The 23,240-nt window shown below is 43.9% G+C and overlaps 1 protein-coding gene across 1 annotated transcript in view; it reads right to left on the bottom strand.

Moving 5' to 3' along the window:
* The window catches only part of ST14 (ST14 transmembrane serine protease matriptase), a 264,383-nt gene that overhangs the window by 226,519 nt on the left and 14,624 nt on the right, over positions 1–23,240 (bottom strand). The window lies entirely within an intron of this gene.

Below are 23,240 nucleotides of genomic sequence, written 5' to 3'. Positions count from 1 at the left end.
TCTGGCCCACAGAGGAAGGCTTTTTTTGGTTCAGAAAAACAAAATCTTATTTACCTCTGTGTCTTTTTTAAATGTATCACCTGCCGCCAGATAATAAGCACCTTCAGCCACTGACTGCCAGGAATTTAAAGGATAAACTTGGTGGGTGGGGCTAAAATGAGATGCTAGCTTACAGCTAGAAAGTCAACACATATTGCCATTAGCAATGACCTACAAATCTACTATATTTTGATAATGTGCATAGATATGAAATAACCAGTGCAATACGTTTATCAGCATCTGTCATGTCTGAAAGTAGTCTATGATTTAAAACTAAATGCCTTCAAACAAACCCGTTACATCAAATCCCAGTATAGATTCCGCATACACAGCCCGCTGCTGTACTGTGCATTACTAAGAGCCTCTTCTCCATACAGAGCAGCACGCTAAAAATCAATTATGAAGATGCTCATGCAATACAGACTCTAAATTTCCGACACCAGCGTTAAGGCCGAGACCGCTTCCGTGCGAAAGAAAGTTTTTGGAACATTCAATCCCTCGCTCCCATCCATTACCAAAGATTCCCTTAATGTTAGTCTTCCGCAGTGGCACTCAAGGAGACGCAACAGTTCCAGACGTTTCCAGGAAGTAAATAGAATAACGTTAGAATGGATGACAAAATGAAAATCCATACAGACAGCACACCTGGCTTTACAGATCACCTTAGTGTAGGGGCAATCCACAATTACTATGCATAATGAACGCTGAGTTTTGGAGACACAAAAGGCCACATCGAACAAGAAGCTCGTCCTATTTCTGCACCCCTCCCCCGATCCGGAATAATGTATCCCAGACATGGCTCAAAGGGACATTTCGCCACCCGTCCCAGTTGAGCCCGCGTCTTAATTCAGGGGCTGATGACAGAGTGGATTGAGCATCCCGGTACCTGAAATCCTCCCCCATCAGAGGTATCATCGCTGCCTGGGCCCACCTCCCACATGGACTCTCCCCGGCCTGCTACTTTCAGGGTTTTGTTGGTCATTTCCTAATTCCGAGGATCTCATCAAGCAGTCCACACCACCAGAGTACAGGCACTGCCTCCCCAGGGTCAGAAGGCCTGTGTTTGACCTGCACACTCCCTGTCTGGCGTCCCACAGCTCGGGACACTATGGCATTTATGGCCAGCACTCCAGCGGGCACCTGAACTGTCGGTCTGGGAGAGAAAACACTGGCTCCCAGATGCCCGCATCATCCTTTATACAAAACGTTAAATCCAGGGTGAATGCTGCTCATAAATTTTGCTGCAATCATAACAGCAAATATACTGAATAAACCGGTACGGCAGGAAACGCCACACCCCTGGGATATATGTGCGCCCCCACTCCTTCCCAAGCACAATTACCAAAAATTAAGGTAGCAAGCTGCAGACCAGGTCTGCAGAGCCCCCTTCACCAAACACAGGGGGTGGGGCGATCAATAAACACGACCCACTGCTGGCCTGCAAACCTCGCCTGGCAAGCCAGCCAGCCCGCTGCGACGCAAAACAAAAAGCACATGCTTTCATCAACCACAGAGAACAAACATCGATCTCTTGTCTTTATGGGGCCATGTGTTTCTAATTAGAACCACATGGCCCCATAAAGATAAGAAAGTGCTTTGTGACAGCAGCAAAGCAGGTGACCCAGTCCGGATCGGAGGCGAAAGGACTTCAACAAAAAAACCCTCATTTCCAATGGCAGGCCACCGTTTAGCATAAACGGACGCCAGCCAATGGAAACGAGGGTCAGTGCTTCAAGCCCTCTTCTCAAACTCCTTGTTAACAATAAATCTCGCCGAGCTGCGCTTTGCGCTGCAACGTGAGACCTAAAAATGTAACAAGCATTTGCAATGTAATAGGTCTGGCATTACTGAAAGTTTGAGCTATTGCCATTGCAAGTAATAATGTATTTGCAAGACTTTCAGCTATTGTATTTAATAATATAAAGCCGGGCGCTGTGGCACAACATAAAAGTTATGCTGAAACCAAAAGCACCGCACCAGTGCACGCAAGTTATGCACATTGCGGCCTGTGAAGTGGGCGCTATTCTTATAAAAAAATAATAGTAATAAAACGGGTGCCGTGCTACGACGAAGTGTGGCGTCCGCGAATATTTGAGTTAACGTAGGGGAGCGGTACGGGGATGGGGGCTGTAAAAAAAACAAAGTGTGTCATAAAAATAATAAGATAAAGCAAAGCGTGGTGCGTGGATTAAAAAAATATATATATTAGGGTATGTGGAGCGATAATGGAGAAGCCGGTATTGTTGAAGCAAAAACATAAGATACAACACGGTGTGCTGAACTGCTTAAAAAGACACAAGCAATTGGAGGACAGCATGTTGTGCGTGCAATAGGAGAAAGCCATTTAAGAAAATAGTGATGACAGACTGTAAATAAAATATACTGAGAAATAAGACGTTACAGGGCCAGTCCTTATGGAAGGATACAACAGGAGAAAAGGCAGCACTAAGGAGGGACTACTAAACCTATTTATAAATCAAAAGCATCCATTTACAATGGATAGTAAGAAGAGGCAATTGAAAAGATGGGCAAAAAATGGGAGGAGCTCAAAGTGCCGACCCGAATACAGCAGGTCTCAAAGAGACAGTGCAAGTGTAGACTTTATGTTAATTCTTTTTTTAACACGGTTGTTCGGCTGTACAGAATGTCTTCTTGGTTATACATAAGGTAACTGAAATGCTTATAACACTTTATTATACATTTTCAACATGCAGCACACCAGCCACAAAGTTCTACAACCTAGCTTAAAGACATTGGGAAATTCAATGGCTCTGGCTAAACACTTATTAGGCCCCAAAGGCGAGACCTATTGGCTATGTTAATGCTTGTTACTGATTACGTCCCACATCATCAAAAGCAAAAAAAAAAAAAAAAAAAAACTGTAATAGCTTAGTAAGCATGCCTGTGTCAGCATGTATTTGCATGCATGTACCATGCTACAGCAGACATTCCACAATCTTGGAGAAGTAAATTGTAATAAGTGTGAACGTGCACCTACGAGCCGTGGAAGGGAATTCTAAGTGCCATTTAATCGGACACAGCCATTGGATGAATTGTTCTGAATAACAGCATAATATGGACAAGAAAATACAGACATAAAGGGGACGCTGAGTGCCCCTCCCTAACCAGCAATATGCTTGGGCTGTGATTAAATGGCCTCTCCGATCAGCTTTCAGCACTGTGCTTTCAAGAGCGCTTTTAAGCTGTGTAGGTTTGAGGTTGCAAGGAGGCTAGAAGGAAAAATATGTGTAGGGTTAATATGTGGCATGGTGGGCACTGGAATTGTGGAGTGTAAATATGCTGCATGGAATTACGTGGAGTGGCATTATTTGGCGTGGAGTGAAATGTAGTAAAGTTGAATTATGTGGCATGATGAAGTATATTGTGTGGATTGCAATTATGTTATGAGAAATAATGTAGATTGGAGTGAAATTGTATGTTGTGGAATTATGTGGCATTGAGTGGAGTTGTGTGTAGTGAAATTATGTGGCATGGTGTGCAGGAAAGTGTAGTAGAATTATATGTAGTGGTATTGTGTGTTGTGTCATGTATTGAGTGGAATTATGCAGCATGATGTGGAATTCTGTGGTTTGGATGTGTGTGGTGTGTAGTAGAAGTGTGTGTTGTGGAGAGGATTTCTGCAGTGTTGAATTGTGTTGCATGGAGTGTAATGGAATTGTGTTGCATCGAGTGGTTTTATGTGAAGTGGAATTATGTGGCATGTAGCCTAGTGGAAATTTGTGGAGTTTAATTTGTTGGATTGTCATTAGGTGATCAGCAGCATCCCTAGATCACAGACAAAAGGGACGGCTTTGCAACTACTACCTATTCGTATGTAGTGTGCAGTAGTTTTTTTTAATTCAATGGTATATTGGCATTTCTGCCTAAAGGTTGGGTAACCTTATTCAAAGTTAACGTGAGACTTATTGGCTTTACCAATATTGATTGTTAAATGGGTCTGAAAAAGAGTATTCCACCTAAATTACCAGTGGCATGAAGAAATCGGAAACTAAAAGTAAAGCTTTTGGAGAGGTCAAACCACTACTTTATAAATGGGATAGTGTTTGGATTTCTGCATTTTACTTTTTTTGATAAAGCGCTCCGATTCAGAGAATGCTTCTTTATACAAAACAAAGAACTGTAAAGTCATTGAACACATGCACTAATAAAAGCAAAGCCCTGCTACAGCTCTAGCAACATCCCAGAGCATGAAAACTAGAAATGACACTCCGGTAAATCAGTTGTTATGGGTGAGAGAGAGCAACGTCAACTCGGAATATACCTGAAAATGTCAATCTGAATTACATCAATCAATGTCCTCTTTCGAGCTCATATCAGATGTTTGGTTGGGGAATACCTTGGTTCAATCGAGAATTGCTTCAGCCCCTTGTGCTGCAAAACACAAAATCCCCTGATAGAATGAACAGAAAGCATTCCCGCATGCCCGCATACCGAGACTGAATAATGGGGTTTGCTAAAAAACATATGGATTTGGGTTCAACAGCTCATTTGAATTCTGCTGATATGACGGAAAGTGAGGCTATATTTAAGAGTCCAGGCTGGAGGGAACAAAAGGATCCTCCCGGTAAATTGAAAGGCAGAAGCGAAAGCCATCCTTTACAGAATTGAAAGTCGCGTGTAAATAATTTCTTGTAATCAGACTCCAAGTTGCCTCGGGAACAGAAGCATGGCGAAAGTGGGCGGTTTCCCATGAAAGAAGGGAAACCAACGCAGACACGTCGAAAAGAATGTGACAAGATAATGACCAGATAGACCATCTCCCTCAACTCACAAACACAAACACAAACAAGCTGTGAGGGGTTACGGGAGGGCGTGTCGCAGGCAGGAGAAAGTCATTTATGAAAACAGTGCTCACAGACTGTAATTAAAAACATCCTGAGTAACAACAGATGTAATAGGGGCAGTCCTTGTTGGGGGTTACAATAGGAGAAAATGTATTACTAAGGAGGGTCTACTAAGCCTATTTACCAATCAAAAGCCACCATTTACAAAGGACAGTAGCAGGAGCCAATTGAAAAGAAGGGTGGGGAAAATGGGCGGAGCTTCAAGTCCATACCTGAATACAGCATGCCTCCAAGAGACAGCGCAAGCGTTGCCTAGGCGAGACCTAACAATATACATATTAAGACAAAATATGCATCCAAAGGCTGATCAGGATTTATAAATGGTCCACGTAAACAGCAAAAAAATATACTGACACAGAATTTGCGATAGTAAGTAAAAACAAAATTCACAAAATATTATTGCATTGTAGTAATCCTGAAAGCACCTCTATGCATTAAAAAAATCATAGGTTTTCTATGATATAATAGTAGACAACTTTGTTACTAAAGGGAAACCACCACATTTATGTCCAACTAACAACCAACTCCTAATATGAACACCAGGATAAAGTAAATGTTTCAAAGTGAAAGGACCATACTCTGACCTCCCCTCCAGACTAGACCCTTCTGGTATTTCATAACTTGATAAAAGCCAGTGGACCTGCCGGGTCACAGTGATATCTACGCCGCAAACAAATAGTAAGAAACACTATTTTGAACTTCAGCTGCAATTTCAACAATGCTTAAAATCACCAACTCTTTAAGCACGGTCATGTTTCCACCAGAATTCAACACCATTCATGTATAATATGAACCTAGCCCATATGCAGGGACCACATGACCTCCTGTCTGCCTCTTAGTTCATTAAAAGTATACCATCGGGGGTGGGGGGGTTGGAATATTTATCAGATCACTTTTAAAACCTACTTTTAATATATTACTGAAGGATGAAGTGGTAGTGCACAGTCAATTACAAACAGCACATTTTCCATTAAAAAGGGATATAAACCTTCTCACTAACATGGTTTATATGCTATACAGTTTCAGCAGTAAATCAGTCTTTGGAAATTGAGTTTCAGCTAAAATATGCCATTCACACATCACCAAATATAACTTTCTGATTTGTTCTTAGCCTATTAAAATCTTTTTTCATTACACAATAAATAAAAAAATAAAAAAAAGGCTTTTATAATTACTGAAATATATTTTGAAATGTTTCTACAGTTCACTTACAAGCCATTTAAATGTTGTGCGTTAGAAAAAAAACTGCCATTCTACAGCCAGCTCACTTTACGAAATCTTCTTGCAGTCAGGGAAAGAAAAAAGTAGAAAAATAGCTGTAAGAAGACAAACTCACAAAATACTGGCGGACAGGTACTCACAAATTATACGTTCGCTGGTGCATCCGGACCAATGCGGTTTCGTCCCGGGCAGTAACACATCCCAAAATATACGCCAGCTGTTCCACGTTCAGGATCAAGTCGGTGACGCATATCCTCAAGCGACCTGCCTCATCCTTGACCTGGAGAAGGCCTTTGATACCCTTACATGGCAGTTCCTGTTCTCGGTCCTACAACGAGCGGGACTGGGTCCCACCCTCCTGGCGTACACACGACTCCTATACACCAAACTCACCTCACGCGTTCGCAGCGGGCGGTACATCTCGCCGGCATCCGAGGTGCACAGAGGTACGAGGCAGGGCTGCCCACTTTCGCCTCTGCTCTTCGCCCTCGAACCTTTGGCTGTACGGCTGCGCCAGGAGGGACAACATTGGGGCATTCCCATAGCGGACGCCATACACAGTGTATCCATGTACGCCGACGACCTACTTCTATACGTTCGTGACATCACTGCAGACCTCACCCCGATTTGGGCGACACTCACAGAATTTGCTGACGTCTCAGGGCTGCGAGTGAATTGGGAAAAATCTACGGTATACCCATTACACCCAAATCTTCCCCCCGGGACATCTGGATAGGGGAACGGCAGGTGGCCTGGTCCACAGAGGCCCCCCCCCGATACCCCAGGGTCCGACTATCACTCCCCAACCGACATCTTCGAGGGCAATCACCGTAGGGCATTGGCTGGAATCAGGTCGGCGGTCGGATTTTGGCAGAATCTCCCGCTAGCCCCAATCGGCCGGGTGGCTCTCGCCAAAATGATAATAGTCCTGAGGCCGGTACCATTTCATGAATCTGCCGGTGATCCCACCCAGGACCTTTTTCAGAGACCTAGACATACTCCTAGGCTCACTGATATGGGGAAAGGGTAGGCGCAGGTTAACACTGGCAAAGCTAAAACTACCCACTACGCAAGGAGGGTTAGGTGCTCCGTCCTTCGAATCATATTTCCTGGCGGCACAACTGCAGTGGTTACCCTACTGGACGGCAGGCAGACACTTAGGCGAGACGTACACTTTAACCGACCCGGTACCCATCCCGGAACTATGCCGCCTGCTAGTGCCAGGCACCTCACCAAGACGGACCTATCCCCTACAAGTAGCGATGGTCTGCAAGTGCATGCAAAGAATACACCGCATGTTGCTGGGGAAGCCCCCATACTCACGGTTGCTACCACTGGTTGGGTGGCCCAAACACGAACACTATTACACACCCAACATGCTACACACATGGACGGCCTGCGGTATTACCGAAGCAGAGTGCTGTTCGAGGATGGACAACTAAGGCCCTTTCAAAGCCTCATAGACGATCACGATCTCCCCCATGGCCAGTTTGTACTTCATCGCCAACTACTGGAGAGTTATCGTCGATATCATGATTTATCGACAGGGGAACCACCCACACATCCGGTCATCCACACAATCCTATATATGGGGGCGGGACGACACTTAACCACATGGCTCTATAAAGCCATAAGGGAGCTTACATATAGACCCCTAGAGTCTCTACGGACCACCTGGGAGGAGGAAATAGGCCGCCCCCTACATGAAAAAGAATGGGAGAGGGCTCTAGAATTCCCCAAGAAAGTATCCCGAAACGCACGCTTTAAAAACATACAATTCTATATCTTAAACAGGGCATACCTGACGCCGGCCCGCCTTCATAGATTCTATCCTGATACTCAATTTCCATGCCCCAGATGTCACTCACTGGAAGCAGATTTTTATCATATGTTCTGGAGCTGTCCTTTCATACGAGCATACTGGCACTATATTCACAAATCACTCGGAGAGCTCACCGGGCTCGGACATTTGACCACCTGGGAATCCTGTGCACTGGGTATTTTCCGAAAACAAAAGCAACACAAAGTGCCCACTAGGTTTGCCTCATTGGCCATATTATTAGCCAAACGCAGCATAGCTATGCACTGGCGGTCCCCCACAGGCCCCCCGCTTGCAGCATGGGTGGGAGCAGTACATAAATGGGCGGCAGTAGAGGAGGAAACACTGCGTGAGGACGAAGTGAAAGGGTTACGCCAACTTCTTATTTCCATGGAATGGGCCCGATTATTGCACCAATTTAAACAGTCCCCACCCCCTGACGACTCAGATCAAGGCACAGACGTATCCATAGCTCTGCAACCGTCAGACCAGCCTCCCAGCACACGCTCCAGATCTCCCCACATGATCTCCCCACATGGTGTCTCCGCAGAATCGCTAGTGCCTAGCACCATACCCCACACCGGTCGACCAGAAATCAGATTGCCCCAGTCTAGCTGTCTCCCATGCTCCCGAATATTGTACAACTGCTCTGATCAATCTGTATGCCTCGCCCCGAACCATTCTCTGACATTACCCAGAATTCTACACCCACCTTTCCCAGTTCGGTACCCCAGTTTTAGATGGCAACGGATCTTGGCGCCCCACGGTTGCCTGAACAATGGACCACTCAGAGTATGACTAAAGTTGTATCATTTGGTAAACAGAGAGTAGCACAATCCAATTTTCTGTATTCAAATGTACTTTGTCACTGTATCCTTGAAATGCCAATAAAAATATGTTTAAAAAAAAAAAAGACGACAATCTCACTTTTGACCTCTCTCTCTGAACACTGAGCAAATGTTACAAGGTAAAAACAAGATTTAAAGGCATCTTTATTGCTCATTCACTGTCTGGGGGAACAGAACACCTATTCCTCCTCAGCTAGCCAGACCAGGACAGTAGGCCCTAAAAATAGCTCGCCCTGATAAAATACATTACTCGCCATAGCGAGTGAACAAGTACATTTCAAGGCCTTTGATTATTTGATCTGTGCCGACTACATCATAATACAGAGAGAGATTACACATTCTATTCACAATTTCACGAAACCCACTGCATAATGTACTTCTTCCTATTGAAGAGACCAGCCTTGGACTTGCCCTGGAGGCTTCCACTGACAGGGATCTTGTCAAATCATTCCCCAATAACTTTCTCATTAGAGGACTTAAACCTAAACTTCTAAACAGCGGACTGTGGTGCCTTAACGAAATAACTTTCAAAGACAGAAGGGTAAATGATCATCGGATCAGAATTTAAACACCATTACTGAGAAGAAACTAATACAGGGGACGTGTCATTAAGTACAAAAACGGATACCTCAAAAGTAGTATTTAGAGGTGAACTAATACCACACTTCAGTCTTTCAGAAAAGACCCAAAGACTAAAAAACTATTTAAATCCAATATTACAACATTATAATATTGGTATCCAGACTACTGTTGGTCTGGCCATCCTTGGTGTCCCCCTTACAATCAGGATTTATACAAGGACGCCAGGCTAGTGACAACACTAGAATGGCATTAAACTTGATAAACATTGCTATGAGAAACAAGACACCAATAGTCCTATAACTAGATGTAGAAAATGCCTTTAGTAATTTATAGAAAAAGAATGGCCAAAAACAAACCTATGTCCAGTAAGGTCTTCACTCATCTTGCATTAAACTTCATGGAAAATTGTTCCAAAGAATTCATCTTACAAGAAGTACTTAATGTGGTGCCCACTTTTACTGTTAATCTCTGCCCTTATAATGGAACCCATAATCAATTAAATAGGTGATAACCTGGCAATACAAGGGATAATGACTGAAGGCACAACATGGAATGTTGCCCTATTTGCAGACAAAAGCCTGACTTCTATCAGACCCAGCAACATACCCTAGCACTGGTAGAAAACTCGAAAAATTCTCTAGGGTCTCAGGATTTAAAATGCATTACATCACATCCTTAGGAATGGGTGTACCTGACCCAAACTATGAATCCTGGCATCACCTCTGCAGATAGGGTTTGATTACACTGAGGGCCCGATGTTCTTCATGGAAGTGAATAACCCCCAATGACTGAGACACCCTTTATGCCTGTAACATCCGATCCCTACTGGACACCACCTTCCTATGTTTTCAGATTTTTGATCAGCTGGAGCTATCTTTCTACAAATCTTATAAGTGGCCAAAACCCTTTGCACTTAAATTCCCAAAACATACAAGATTTAAATTACCACTAAAGTTTATTTGAGGAGACAAAGCACCCAGAGTGTCAAAACCAACATGGTTAAAAAAAAGGGTCTCCTGAGTGTGGTCTGAGAATCCTGGATATCCTTGGATAAATAGTGGCAGCACAGATCTGCCCGCATTAGAATGGGTGGGAACAGATGGGTCAAAGCTGGGCAAGACTATTCTTCAATCCCTCCAGGACATCTTTTAGGACGCCCTCCATGCCACAGACTAAAAACAAGATTATCTTAACTAAAAATATACTTCTCATTCACTGGAACAGCCTTGTCAGAAGCACAAAAGTGGCAACATTTTTGCCCCCAATATTCTCCATAATATACAATCTAGATTTAATGGATAACTCTAGCATAAGGACGTGAAAGTTCCAGAACTGCAGAGCCCAGATACGTCTGCAGATCGCACAATTTCTCAAATGGTGCTAAGCATTTTGTTCTCAAAAAGCTAACATCTCTTAAAAGGTACTCTCCATTTCTCAAGGTACAATATATCTTGGTGCACAGAAAAAGCGTCAAAGATAAATTGGTTCACGTCCTTCACCTTCAAGTATAAAGAAACTTTGTAGTTTGCAGGGTGCACTGTACAAGCAGCCGTAACATACAAATCTTGTAATATAAAAACTGTTGGTTCAGGACCACCCTCAAGGACTGGATCTGGTGCTACATCCCTTCGTTCAAGGCTCTGTAGTTAAAGCAAGAGGTTGGTGATACAATCCTCTATGCAAAAATACCTAGAGAATATGCAAGTCTGGTGCTACAGCCTTGCGTTCAAGAACATTTAGTGGATATTGGATACGCAAGTCTAGTATGCAGTCCTTAGTGCAACATCATCTAGTGAATGTCCAAGCATGGTGGTACCACAATCAATCAAGGATTTGTGAAGTGCGCTACTCACCTGTGAAGGTATCAAGGTGCTGGGGAGAGGGTTTGTGCAGCTCAGTCTCATCCAAAGAGCCAGGTCTTGGGGCTCTTCCTAAATGCTTGCAGAGTGGGTGATCGTCTGATGCTGAGGGAGAGTTTGTTCCAGGTCTTGGCTGCGATGTAGGAGTAGGCTCTTCCTCCCGTCCTGGCTCTGCAGATGCGTGGGGTTTCAGCTTCTTTTGGGTGCATAGAAGGAGACTCTTTCGTTGAGGTATTAGGGTCCAGTGTTGTGTAGGGATTTGTAGGCGTGAGTGAGCAGCTTGAAGGTCACTCTTTTCGACGGGGAGCCACTGGAGGTCTCACAGGTGCTGGGTGATGTGGTCTGGTCGTGGGATGCAGAGGATGAGTCTAGCTGCAGTGTTTTGGATGGACTGGAGTTTGCGGAGTAGATTTGTTGATCCCGGCGAATAGGGCTTTTCTGTAGTCCTGTCTGCTGGTTATGAGAGCATGGTTCACGGCCTTTCTGGATTCAGGGAGGGGAGGGCATCTATTGGAAGGCCTTGCGGAGAATGTTGAAGCACGTGGAGGAAACGGCGTTGATCTGTGGGGTCACGGTGAGGGAGGGGTCTAGTATGATGCCACGGTTGCAGGTGTGGTCTGTGGTTGTGGGAGGGTTGCCGAGGGCAGTGAGCCACTAGGTGTTGTCCCATTCGGAGTGGGAAAGATCAGGACAATAATCTCTAGTGGATGCACAGGCTTGCTGGCACAGCCATCTGTAAACGCATTTCTGGTCAATGCACAACTCTGATGATACAGTGCTCACTATAAGAACCTCTAGTGAAAGCCGGGTGATACAGCCCTTGACTGGGAGAACAAACACTGGTAGCACAAGACCAGTATTACAGACTTTTGAGTACAAGGGCCTTCATCAGTCCGCTTCCTGTTGCATAGCAATCCAATGCATTTATTTAACAGGTTTATAGAATGCGTGGGCACAGGGAGGTATAGATGTGCTTTACATAAAAACATTACCAGCAGTAAATTGGGACAACAAACGATGAACTAACGAGAAGACTGAAGGAAGGGGGGTAGGTAAAACATGGGGAGTGAGCAAGAGGGAGCTGGTAGAAGAGAGCTGGAGAAAGCAAGGGAGACCTGGAGGAAGAAGCAAGATAGGGAAGGCATAGAGGAGGATAGCATTAGTGGACAGGATAAAAGCTAGAGTGGGGAGTAAAGCGGAGGAAAGCATAGCACAGAGGGAGGGATGAAATAGGGAAAGAGAGGCAGAGGTGGAAGTTCTAAAATAAGAGTGCAAAGAAAAAAGTTGGAGATGAGAAGTAGAATGTGGACAGGATAAGTGGAGACTAGGAGAAGGGAGCAGAGGTAGAATGTGGAGTTAGAAAAAGGAAACAAGTAGGGAGCAAGAGAAAGGTGACAAGAAGGATTGGAGTTTGGGAAACGCAGGTAGGCAGTTGGAGGAAAAGAAACATAAGCCTAGAGAAACCAGAATAGGGTAAAAAATAAAGTGTAGGGGGTGTAGAGCCCCAACAGAGTCAATGTCCATCTTGGAGTTTTCCATTTTTCATCTGTGAAACAAAATACATGGCAAGATATTTTCATACAACAAATGCACGTTAAAACTAAAGCTAAAAACAAACAAAAAAAAAAAAGAACAAAAAAGGAGTAAGCTCTGCATACAGTTTCTATCACAAGGTACTAGTCTCTCTGAACTTCAAGAACCACTGGTATCAATTAAAAAAACAATAACCTGAACGCAGTTGCCTCATATCTTCTATAAATATGCAATCTTGGTTAAATGGACAAATTTACCCCACGTTAAATGAAAGTAGCAATGCCAAACTTTGTAAAATTAAAGCAATTGCCTATCTTCACATAAAAAAAAGAGAGGACATTGGACTCTAAATCTTCCTCCAGCATTAGGGACCACAAAGCATGCCTAAAGAAAGACTGTTAAAACAAAGTCCGTCACACCCAGTCCTAATCAACATCATGAGATTAGGTGCCAACCCAGCTGACTCTTGGAATCAAAGTTCATCCAATCGGAAACAGAGGTCAACTATGAAGTAAATCTAAAATACACTATTTACCTCAGGTTCCGCAACAAGCCCCCACACAAATCTAAATCAACAATGTACCTCTCGTCTCCACCCAACACCCAAAAATCAGGACATTATAGAGAATTTTTTTGTAATGTGCGATTTGGTCAGTACTAGAAGGCTCCACACGCAAATCAATCTCAATAAAGTGGTTAGTTGTTAGTGTGGCCCTATTTTCTCTCACAATCTGCGTATATGCAGAGTTGCACTAGGTTTGGAGCATGCACCTAAAGTAACATTTCTCACACAGAACGCTCTTGCAAACACACATCTCCATAGGGGATCTCAGGAACGGATTAAAATTATGCTTTGAAACCTTCTCAAGTGTACCAAACAGTATGCAAATACTCCAATACAATTTAAATTTGGTTTTGACATTACTGCTCTTTGTTGCACACATTAATGTTTACACTTCACGCTTACATTAGGACAGAGGGAGAAAACTAATTGGCTCAGAAGTTCACCGTTAAGCATGAATTGCCAAAGTTGGGTATAGAATCCACGTCTATACTACATTCAGTGATTTGACTGGAAACTAGGAGTAGCTCCCAAAATGGTGACTAAAATTGTTCTGACCGGAAATCTTCTAGTCTTCAACTATGTTATGTTAGGAGTTTATAAAGCGCAACTGCTGCCCCAGCTAAGAGGCGTCCCGGCGCTAAGCAGCAAGAGAATGGCACGCACAGAAGGCACAGGGAGGCCTAAAGAGAAGGAAAAAGAAATGTTTTGATGGCTTTCCTAAAATGGAGATAGTTAGTGAGCCCTCGAATATGGGCCGGCAGAGAATTCCAGAGAATGGCAGTTCTATTACGAAAAGAGTGGCCACCGGCACGAACCTTTCTCACGCGGGGAACCACTACCAGGCATTGTCCCATAGATCGAAGCGATCGCGTGGGTGTATAGGGTAAGAGAAGGTCAGTCAAGATTTGCGGGGATGCCAATTTCAGGATTTTGTAGGCTGTATGCAGTGCCTTAAACTCAATTCGCCTCGCCACAGGCAACCAGTGGAGGCGGCGGATGGCACTTGTCACTGAACAGGTTCTGCACAGGCCAAGGAGGGATCTTGCGGCTGCGTTCTGGACACTCTGTAGCCTCTGAATTTCAGACTTGTTAACTCCCAGATACAAAGAGCAGGTATAATAGAGTCTAGACAGGATCTACCAATGCTCGTGCACACCACTTGGTTGATTTTTCTCCTTTAAGCACGATCTGAAGAAACAGAAGATTCCATCTTCCCTTTATATTTACTGTGTGTAGATTTCGATTACACATATCACAGAGAAGTAAAGTGTCCTGTTTATAATCAGTACAGGAACACTTATACGACTGCACCTCTTGCATCGAACACATAGATTATGTACAGGCCAATTGTTTAGGTCGCCAGGTTTGGATCCAGGGGTTCATTTAAATCCTATACATGAACAGCTGCATCCAATAAAAGGAATCATCTGCCCGAAAAGATCCACCAAAACTGGTTGTATTATGCTCATATTTGTGGGTTTATTTTTACCCCAGGGATGCATTAAATAGTCTCTTACTACCACTGCCTGTATCTAGTACACCCCATGGACTCTTGTTTCAGGCTAGATCTATCAAGACCCACATACCTAGACTCAGTCAAATATAACGAGGCAAACCTACAACAAAGTCATGTAGAGTCACATACACCCCCTCTTCCGCACATCACAACTCTAGACGCAGTGTAACACAAGATAAAGTACCACTGCTGTCACTTACACACTACACCAAAATACTTCCCAAACAGGCCACCCTGCAATTATTTCACTCTTACAACCAAGCACTCATCGAGGTGTAATATGCTCCAAGTCCGCTTCAGCACCTCATCAGTGGGATAAAGCACAACAACACAAGTGCATGTACAACACTACATTTCAGTCACAAAGCAGGTGCTTTGACTTGTAACAGTGTGACATGGTGAGGGGTTCAAGTAGCTCAAAGTCCTCAAGGATAACACCACAACTCAAGTCCAGTTTTCCCATCCACATAACACTGCAGATAAATTGGCTCGAGTCAGGGGAACCACGAAAACTCCCAGAAAGCACTGAATATTGAAATGGGCCATGGCTGGTCTGGATTGATCTGTTAGTTGTTGTAAATAAGGATGAGTGCGGAAAAAAAAATCATTTTTTGTAACCATGGTGAAAGCATGTGTTGCAATGATTTGTGCTTTATCTTGTACCAATAAATACTGTGATTTTTGTGACATCTTATGTTCCACAAAAAGCCCTGCAATGGCAGGCCTCAGACATGGTTACTGGCTACTTAAGTGGGTGACACAATCAGTGCTGCAGGCCCACTAGTAGCATTTCATTTACAGGCCCTAGGCACATGTGGTGCACTTTACTAGGGACTTGTAAGTAAATTAAATATTCTAATGGATTATCAGCCAATGTTGCCATGTTTAGGGGAGAGAGCACAAGCACCATTGCACTGGTAAAGCGTGCAGAGTCCTAAAACCAGAAAAAAAAGTAAGTACAGAAAAATGGAGTGAGGCAGGCAAAACGTTGGGGGATGACCACCCCAAGGCTGTCGGGTCTAACATTTATTAAATCAAAAACAGAAGGTTTTGTGCAGCACACATTCTTAAGTAATATATTTCGAGAACCTCATGTGTGATAATGAAGAAATAGGAGGTAAAGTGAAATAAAACAATTGCCTAGGATCACACAATTTAGTTAAATGGAGAAGCCGAAATTAATCCCACGTTTTTAGTTTCACATTGTGCAAATCAGTCACTAGATATATGTGCTTCGCTTTCTCTACATCCACTTTACTACCACTCACCCCCACCCTGCTGGCACCCATACGACCTTCGGTCCCATCACAGACCAAACTTTGGGTCCTCTGGGAAAATGTTTGCGAGTACCAATGTATTATTATATTGAAAATGATCTCATGATGTAGAAAAAGAAGAAAGTTAAACCACGAAACTTTGCAAAGGAAGATAAATCCCAAACTTCGCAAAACTTCAGTAGGGAAAAAAGAATGCTGCATACCACTACTCATAGGTCAGCTATGTTTAAAGCCCAGCAGGTGGTTTCCATGCCTCTAGATTAAACTAGACAATCAGTCATTTTACCATCAGGAGAGGTTGACGGCCTCCCATTGAGACTGCTGTGCAGTGAATCAGTAGAGTAATGTGTTGTCATTCAATAGTACTTAGAGTACATCCTTGACAGGCCCGACTAAACCGTTTAGAGCAGAGTACAGGTGGAACAGGGGGGATTACAGCCATGACCACATGATATGGGGATTAATGCCCTTGTAGGAGGAGTAAGGACTTTCCTGAACTAGAAAGCCATTGGCTTCAAGGCTTGGCTGAAATCATCCTCACATAGCCGCTGGTTACGCTTCTTTTTTGCAAAGTCAAGTCAACAGTTTAGGAGTACATTGAATAGTGTGTGTGCGCCTTAAACGTGAGAAAACACCTCCGATTTAGATTTAAAGAAAATATTTATTGTGGGAGCGGCCCATGCCACCAGACGAATCATTAAACTGTGGTGACATAACTTCCACGGTTTCTAAAGTGCTCATAGTGACGTAAAAAAACACAAAGCAATTTGGTATGTCCAAATACAGTTGGGCTGCAGCAGTTTTAGACGACGCCTTCAATGTATTAAAAATAAGTATTTACTACATACATATCTCCAGTGATTCAGTTGCGGTCTCAAACACGATGCTGTGAGGGACAAACTCATTCCCAAACGGATCAAGGGAGAGTCCAGACATCAGGATGAAGACGAGGTTGGACAAGTCATCGAAGAGCCAGGGACCATCTTGGGTGGACAGGAAGGTGGCTACCTACGTCTGAGCATACCCTGCCAACTTATGGCGAACAAAGCGGTACAAAAGGGGGTGGTGATGGACGGAGCATGTGGCCATGTCTGAACTGGGGTGGTGGAGTGAGCTAAAGAATGATGATGGATTAAACCCAGATCAGTGGACTGGGGGTGAGTGTTTGATTTGCTCTAAAGCTCCGTCCATCATCCCCTTTGGTATCGCTTTGTTCGCCCTAAGTTGGCAGGGTATGCTCAGAAGTGAGTCCCTTGCTCACTTTGCCACTGGATTCAAGCAAGCCTGGCTGAAATGCCAGAAACCGGTCCTAGGAAGCTTGTTTCCGGTCCAGGGAAGGCATGGCTTGGCAGTTCGGGCTGGACTGTTCCCATGAGGCACAGGGTCAGACTGATTTGCATACGGCCATGTCTGAACTGGGGTGGCAGAGTGGGCTAAAGAACGGTGATGGATCAAACCCAGATCTGTTGACTGGGTGTGAGTGTTTGATTGGTTCTGATGCTCCGTCCATCACCACCCCCCCTTTTGTACTGCTTTCTTCACTGGTGTTAGTCACATCTTGGACTCCTGTGAGTGATCAGAGCTCATCACGTATACGTATGGACAACCAGGGTTAATGGTGGAGATTAGAAGCAGCAAAGCGCCTTGACAGTTGCACAGAGCAACAGGCAGAGGAGGGATGAGGAATAGCAGCCAAGCTAGCTATTTAGAATTAAAATCACTCAGCCTGTTGACTAAAATATTGCTACTGATCCTTAACTGCTAAAGTTTGCTGTGAGAGATTACAGTACACGGCAGACTGATAATTTCATGAAAGCGCAAAAAAAAAACAACAACAAAAAATAAAAAACTCAAAAAGTCTGACATTATGCCTTACACCCTTCACATTGCAAAGCACAGAGTCTTCTGCAAATTGAGGTCCCAAACCAACAACCCAACATGGTCTTTTCTATCTCAAATTCAGAAGGAATGGTATTATGGGCATGCAGTTATTTTCGATACATTAAGAACTTAGTTTGAAAAAATTACACTTCGTCACAGAATAACTTCTTGTCACCACAGAAGAACTATAAGTAACTGTTGGAAGGAGTACAGAATCAGATTAAAATAGTCCTAGATTTTTTAAAGTAAGCCCAACTTCCAATGTGATTAATTCAAGTGGTCTTGATATCTTCATGGTATTGTAACTCGAAGGCTATGTTAAACTGGCATCATTCAATAGTTCACACAGCTCCTGGCACTTTTTAGGTCGCAGCCTACCAGACAGTGAAGCTCTGTGGTATGCAAAAGACATCTTGACGTGGTTCTAGCATAGTATGCAAAAGACATCTTGAGGAGTTTCAGAAGTTGAACTGGGAATGCATTCAGCCTGTTGCTGGCCATTGGCTTTGTGGTTTGTAACGCAGTTTTTAGGTCTCGTTGAGCCTGCGCATGCGCTGCTCTGCAAGAAATATAGAGAGTGGTTCTCAAAGTGCTGCAGCCTGTGGCCTAGCGCTTGCGTTCACGCAAACTTGCTCGCGCACAGCCCCATCTATCTTTGATTGCGAACGCGATGACTTTCGCGGGCCACGCGGCCGTGAAAGCCAGTGTCTGTCTTTGATCGCGAACGCGATCACTTTCACGGGCCTCGAAAGCCAACGCTCGTTTTCTCTGCTGCAGGCTTTCTAAATGGTTTACTTAGGACTGAAAACACACAACCGATCTAATGATTTTACCAACGCTTGGTCCTTCTTCTACCTCAAAACCAAGAATGTACAGCACAGCGAAGAATTACGGCCAACGCACTTAATCGAGATTAAAATCAACCCCCCATTATACGTTTCTCTAGGTGGTGCTTTGTTGTCATGGAGCCTTCACTTTCACTTACAAATGCACATACTTATACATATACACGCATTCACACATACACACTCACTCTGCTTACACATGTACACAGTCACAAACGCTCTTACATAAACACACTCAAAACTACAAACACTCACCCAACATACATACAATTAAAAGCATTTGTTTTTACTTACCTCAGCTGCCAGGGAGTCATATTCCAGCTATTAGTACTCCGTTTTTTATTAAACTAATAGCGAATAAGGGAGGCGGGAGAGGTTTGTGTTCTCTTAACAGCCCCACGTGTGCTCAGTGTGGGACCATCTATGGGTCTTGTAACACAAAAGACTGCTCTGCCCACAGGCCATGCAGTTAGAAGACTGTCATTCTGTTTGAATTGTTTCCCAATCTTCTTAAATTCACCTTCTTGCTTGGGCCCATTAATTCACTTTAAGTGCTAGCATATGTAGACTCAAAAGGGACCATTTTATCTAAAGTCATGCCTGCATATTTGTACAGACCAGCACACATATCTCTAAGAAAGCATGGTTTTGTTATAGTTCGAAACTGTTACCTTGGTTTTTTTCCAGTATAAGTGTACAGCCTGTGCATCTAGTCTCCTTATTTGAGCCAGCAGCATGTCCGCTTTTATTTTAATTTGTTTATGCTGTCCTCCAGGGGAACACACGTCTAATAAACAAGCACAGATGGATTTACTACCATCCCAGCACCTTGGAAATGATCACACAAGCACATGGGGTTTCAGTGGCTATAGGAATCTTAGCCAGTTTTCACAGTTCAGCCCACCCTTTAGCTTCCCCCAAGATTTTCTTCAATTAACCCTTTAGTTGATTTCTTTGTTGATCGGGCAGACTCAGGGGGCTGTATTGCTTTTTGGCTGACTTGACTTCTGCTATTGACACTCTTGATTAGCGCTGAACGTGAATTACTGCAGCAAGCTACTGTTTTCTCCATTAAATGTTTTCTTGAGATCTACTGGGCCCTTCTTATTGCCTATTTGAGGCCCTTAGCCAGCGATTATCTCAGTCCATCACCACATAAAAATTATAAGACTAAATTGATGTTGTGCCCTAATTCTCTGGAACCGGGCAGTTCTGTCACAGATGATCAGCACATTATCTATTAGTAAGTACTAACCTCTGACGTACAGGGTTTTGCTTTAATTTGGATTTCCTTTTTTTCTCCAACAAGTTGTTGCCTTCCTGCCCAAAATACAAACTCTCCACTGTGCACTGCACTCTACGGCATCAACATTCTTTACGCCCGCCTGTTTCCTTTATTAGTTTTTCTGACTCGCAATTTACTCTAGTGACATCTAGATTCTGGTCAGGAGGGACAGAAATTCAAACCTCTTTCACAACATTTTGGACCACAGCAACGAAACTGAATGTACACCAATTACTGGAAACTTACTGAAGATGAAACGGAGGGTATTAGACAAACGCAAATCTACAGCTTTGACCAGCAATCATTAATGAAAACTCCACACCCTCCACCTTAGTTTGAGACTTTGCCATCTACCTGAATGCAAACCTCTACTTGGTTTCCTTGATTACCTCTTGCTATGTTGTTATGCTAGCTGCATTTGATTATAGCGCAAAGCGAATCATCCCCGTAGGAATATCTTGGTGCTAGGCTGGATAAAGACAAGCAACAACAACTGAGTTGGACTAATCGACTAGAATGGCAATGTTTTTAAATGCTTTTGGAACGGTGCAAATTCCAAGCACAATCGAATATGCAGAGGCAGTTTATTCCAGTGAAAGGGAGTAAGATAAGAGAAGGATCTCCTGCCGTATCTGGCATTGCAAATTCATAGAATTTGCAAAAAAGCTTTGTCTTTAGATCTTAGCAGTCTGGTAGGGTTATGCTGTCTGAGCCCGTTTTGCAGGTAAGATGGAGCATTCCTATTTAATGACTCATGTGTAAGACAACATAACTTAACAAGCATTGGCATAGCCAATAGGTCTCGCCTTTGGGACCTTATAGTGTTTAGCCATGCAACAGTTGTTGCACCAAGGATATTGTGCTAGATAACTAAACACTTACAAGGTCCCAAAGGTGAGACCTATTGGCTATGTCAATGCTTGTTTATTTGCTGGCTTAGGCTCTCCAGGATCACTTCATCCCTCCCATGCTAAAACCTTATTTACCCGTAGCCTCCGAGACTTTCCCAGGTCTTGTTCTTATCTCGTCACATAACTGTGCATTCAAAGACTGACTTTAAAGTGAGAGCGTTTACGGGTGGAATGCAGATTGCTCTCCTCATGGAGAAGGGGTGTCATGGTGTCTGAAGACAGATTTGCGGATTTGCAGTTGGACAGTCTTAACCTGTGCTGTGACACATTTAATGTCTGCAGCATGAAAACAAGTTTCCACGGCAACCCCATTAAACATTGCTATGCCCATACAGGCGAGCCTTCCAGTAATGTACGGTGTTGCTTGTTTTTGTGTGTGCTGGCACCTTTTTTGTTGTTGTTTATTTTGCCTTTTATATAGCGCAAACTCAACCAGAAAGTATCGGCGAGCTTTACATGAGCACCAGTTACAGTGCACAAGAACTCATTCATTTTTGGTAGGTACGGGGAGATTAAGTGTTTTGCCCAGAATCACAGGATGCTGAGCCGACAGACTCAAACCTGGTTCCCCAGTTCCAAAGTCAGCAGCTCTGACCATTACACTACATCCTCCCCTTGAGCGCCGGCCCTACACCTTAGGTCAAGTGCCCTGCCTCCAGTTCACTAGTAACATCATTGTAGGCGAGTGTGTGCGGAGCAGCTCATGGGCAACAATGACAGAAGACCGCAGTTGACTAAGGCAGAGAACATATGCCAAGATATCACATTCCAGCCTGAAAACTATTGTACTCTCTCAAAGAGCAAGAACTCTAAACCGAGCGGGGCAGCAATCCTGCCTTCTGATCACCCTTGTCCAAGGGCTCCTAATTAGCCATCCGGGCATCTTAAATATTCACGCTAATGGAAGATTTGTCAATAGAGCAGTAGGGGCAGTGGCGCCAGGGTGCAGCAGTTTAGGGGTCCCCTGCGCCCCAATAGAGGTATTTTACTATCCAGCTGATGGCAGAGGACCCATTTTCGTCAACTTGACCTTGCAAGCGCGACCTTGCTATGTCAATGCTGAGGGCTCAATGAACATATGTTCTTTGATAAGTTTTATTTCAGTTGGCGATGCTGGTCCTCTGTCAGAGCACTCTACAGTCACAAACTATATTTAAGAAAATTTGCACGGGAGAGGTGCTCTCTTCCTGCTGTAGAGGCTCCTTTGCAACAGGCAAGTTGTTCTGAAGCTGTATCTGTATATGAAGGACTCGAAGGAGGAGTAGGTGGGAGCGTTGGGTTCAACGATATCTAATCACAGTGCGGTGTGAGGAATTTTAGATGTCAAGTGACTGAGCAGTTAGGGTCACCACACAGAGGCATGCAAGATAAAATGTGCAGCTCAGGTTCTGCCTCAGGGGGGGATGAGGTGTCCCACCTCTGTAACTACCCACTTAAAAACACCACTGAGAGTGCACGCCTTGTTTCCTTGCTTTTTTCCCCCCAGTTTTATAAAGAGCAAACTCGACGGTATTGGGGCGCTTTACATGAGCACCAGTTACATTACACAATACCCAAATTGTTTAGGTCCAACCCAGCTGCAGCGCGCATGCGCTGCTCTTTCTGCGAGGCATGCTGTTTTAGGGTATTTATTAGCAGCCCCTCTCACTCTCTGCCCATATTTGCCATTGGGTTTGTGTCATTGTCCTTCTTAAAAAAGGTGGCTTCTTATTTGTAAATGGGCTTGTTAGTTCCACCTTGGTACCGCCTTGTCTCCATTTGTTGCTGCCCATAACGACTGGACCTGATACATGGCCTGCTGTATCTAGGGGGTGAGCACTATTTTTGTTATTGCCACTGATGGGGACAATGGCAGCTGCTTTTTTGCATAATGAGCGCGGCACCTGCTTTAGGGACACTGCGATCATTTTAAATTTTTAATGTAACTTTCATGGGCACCTCGCTCAGTGTTAAAGTTATAAAAAAAATAAAAAAAACACAGAAACCGAGCGCAGTGTCTTTGAAGGGGCGCCGTGCTCAGTTTTAAACTCAAACAACCATTTGCAATGCAGTAGGTCTCGCATTTACGCGAGTTTAAGCGAATGGCATTGTAAATGACAATGCCTTTTATTTATGTTTTAAAAAAACGAAACAAAAATAATAGGCATTGTCATTTACAATGCCAATAGCTTCAAGTCGCGTAAACAAGACACCT

Source organism: Triturus cristatus, chromosome 3_2 (assembly GCF_964204655.1).
Source record: "Triturus cristatus chromosome 3_2, aTriCri1.1, whole genome shotgun sequence".
Classification (NCBI taxonomy): Eukaryota; Metazoa; Chordata; class Amphibia; order Caudata; family Salamandridae; genus Triturus; species Triturus cristatus.
This window is presented reverse-complemented; position numbering and strand designations above follow the sequence as displayed.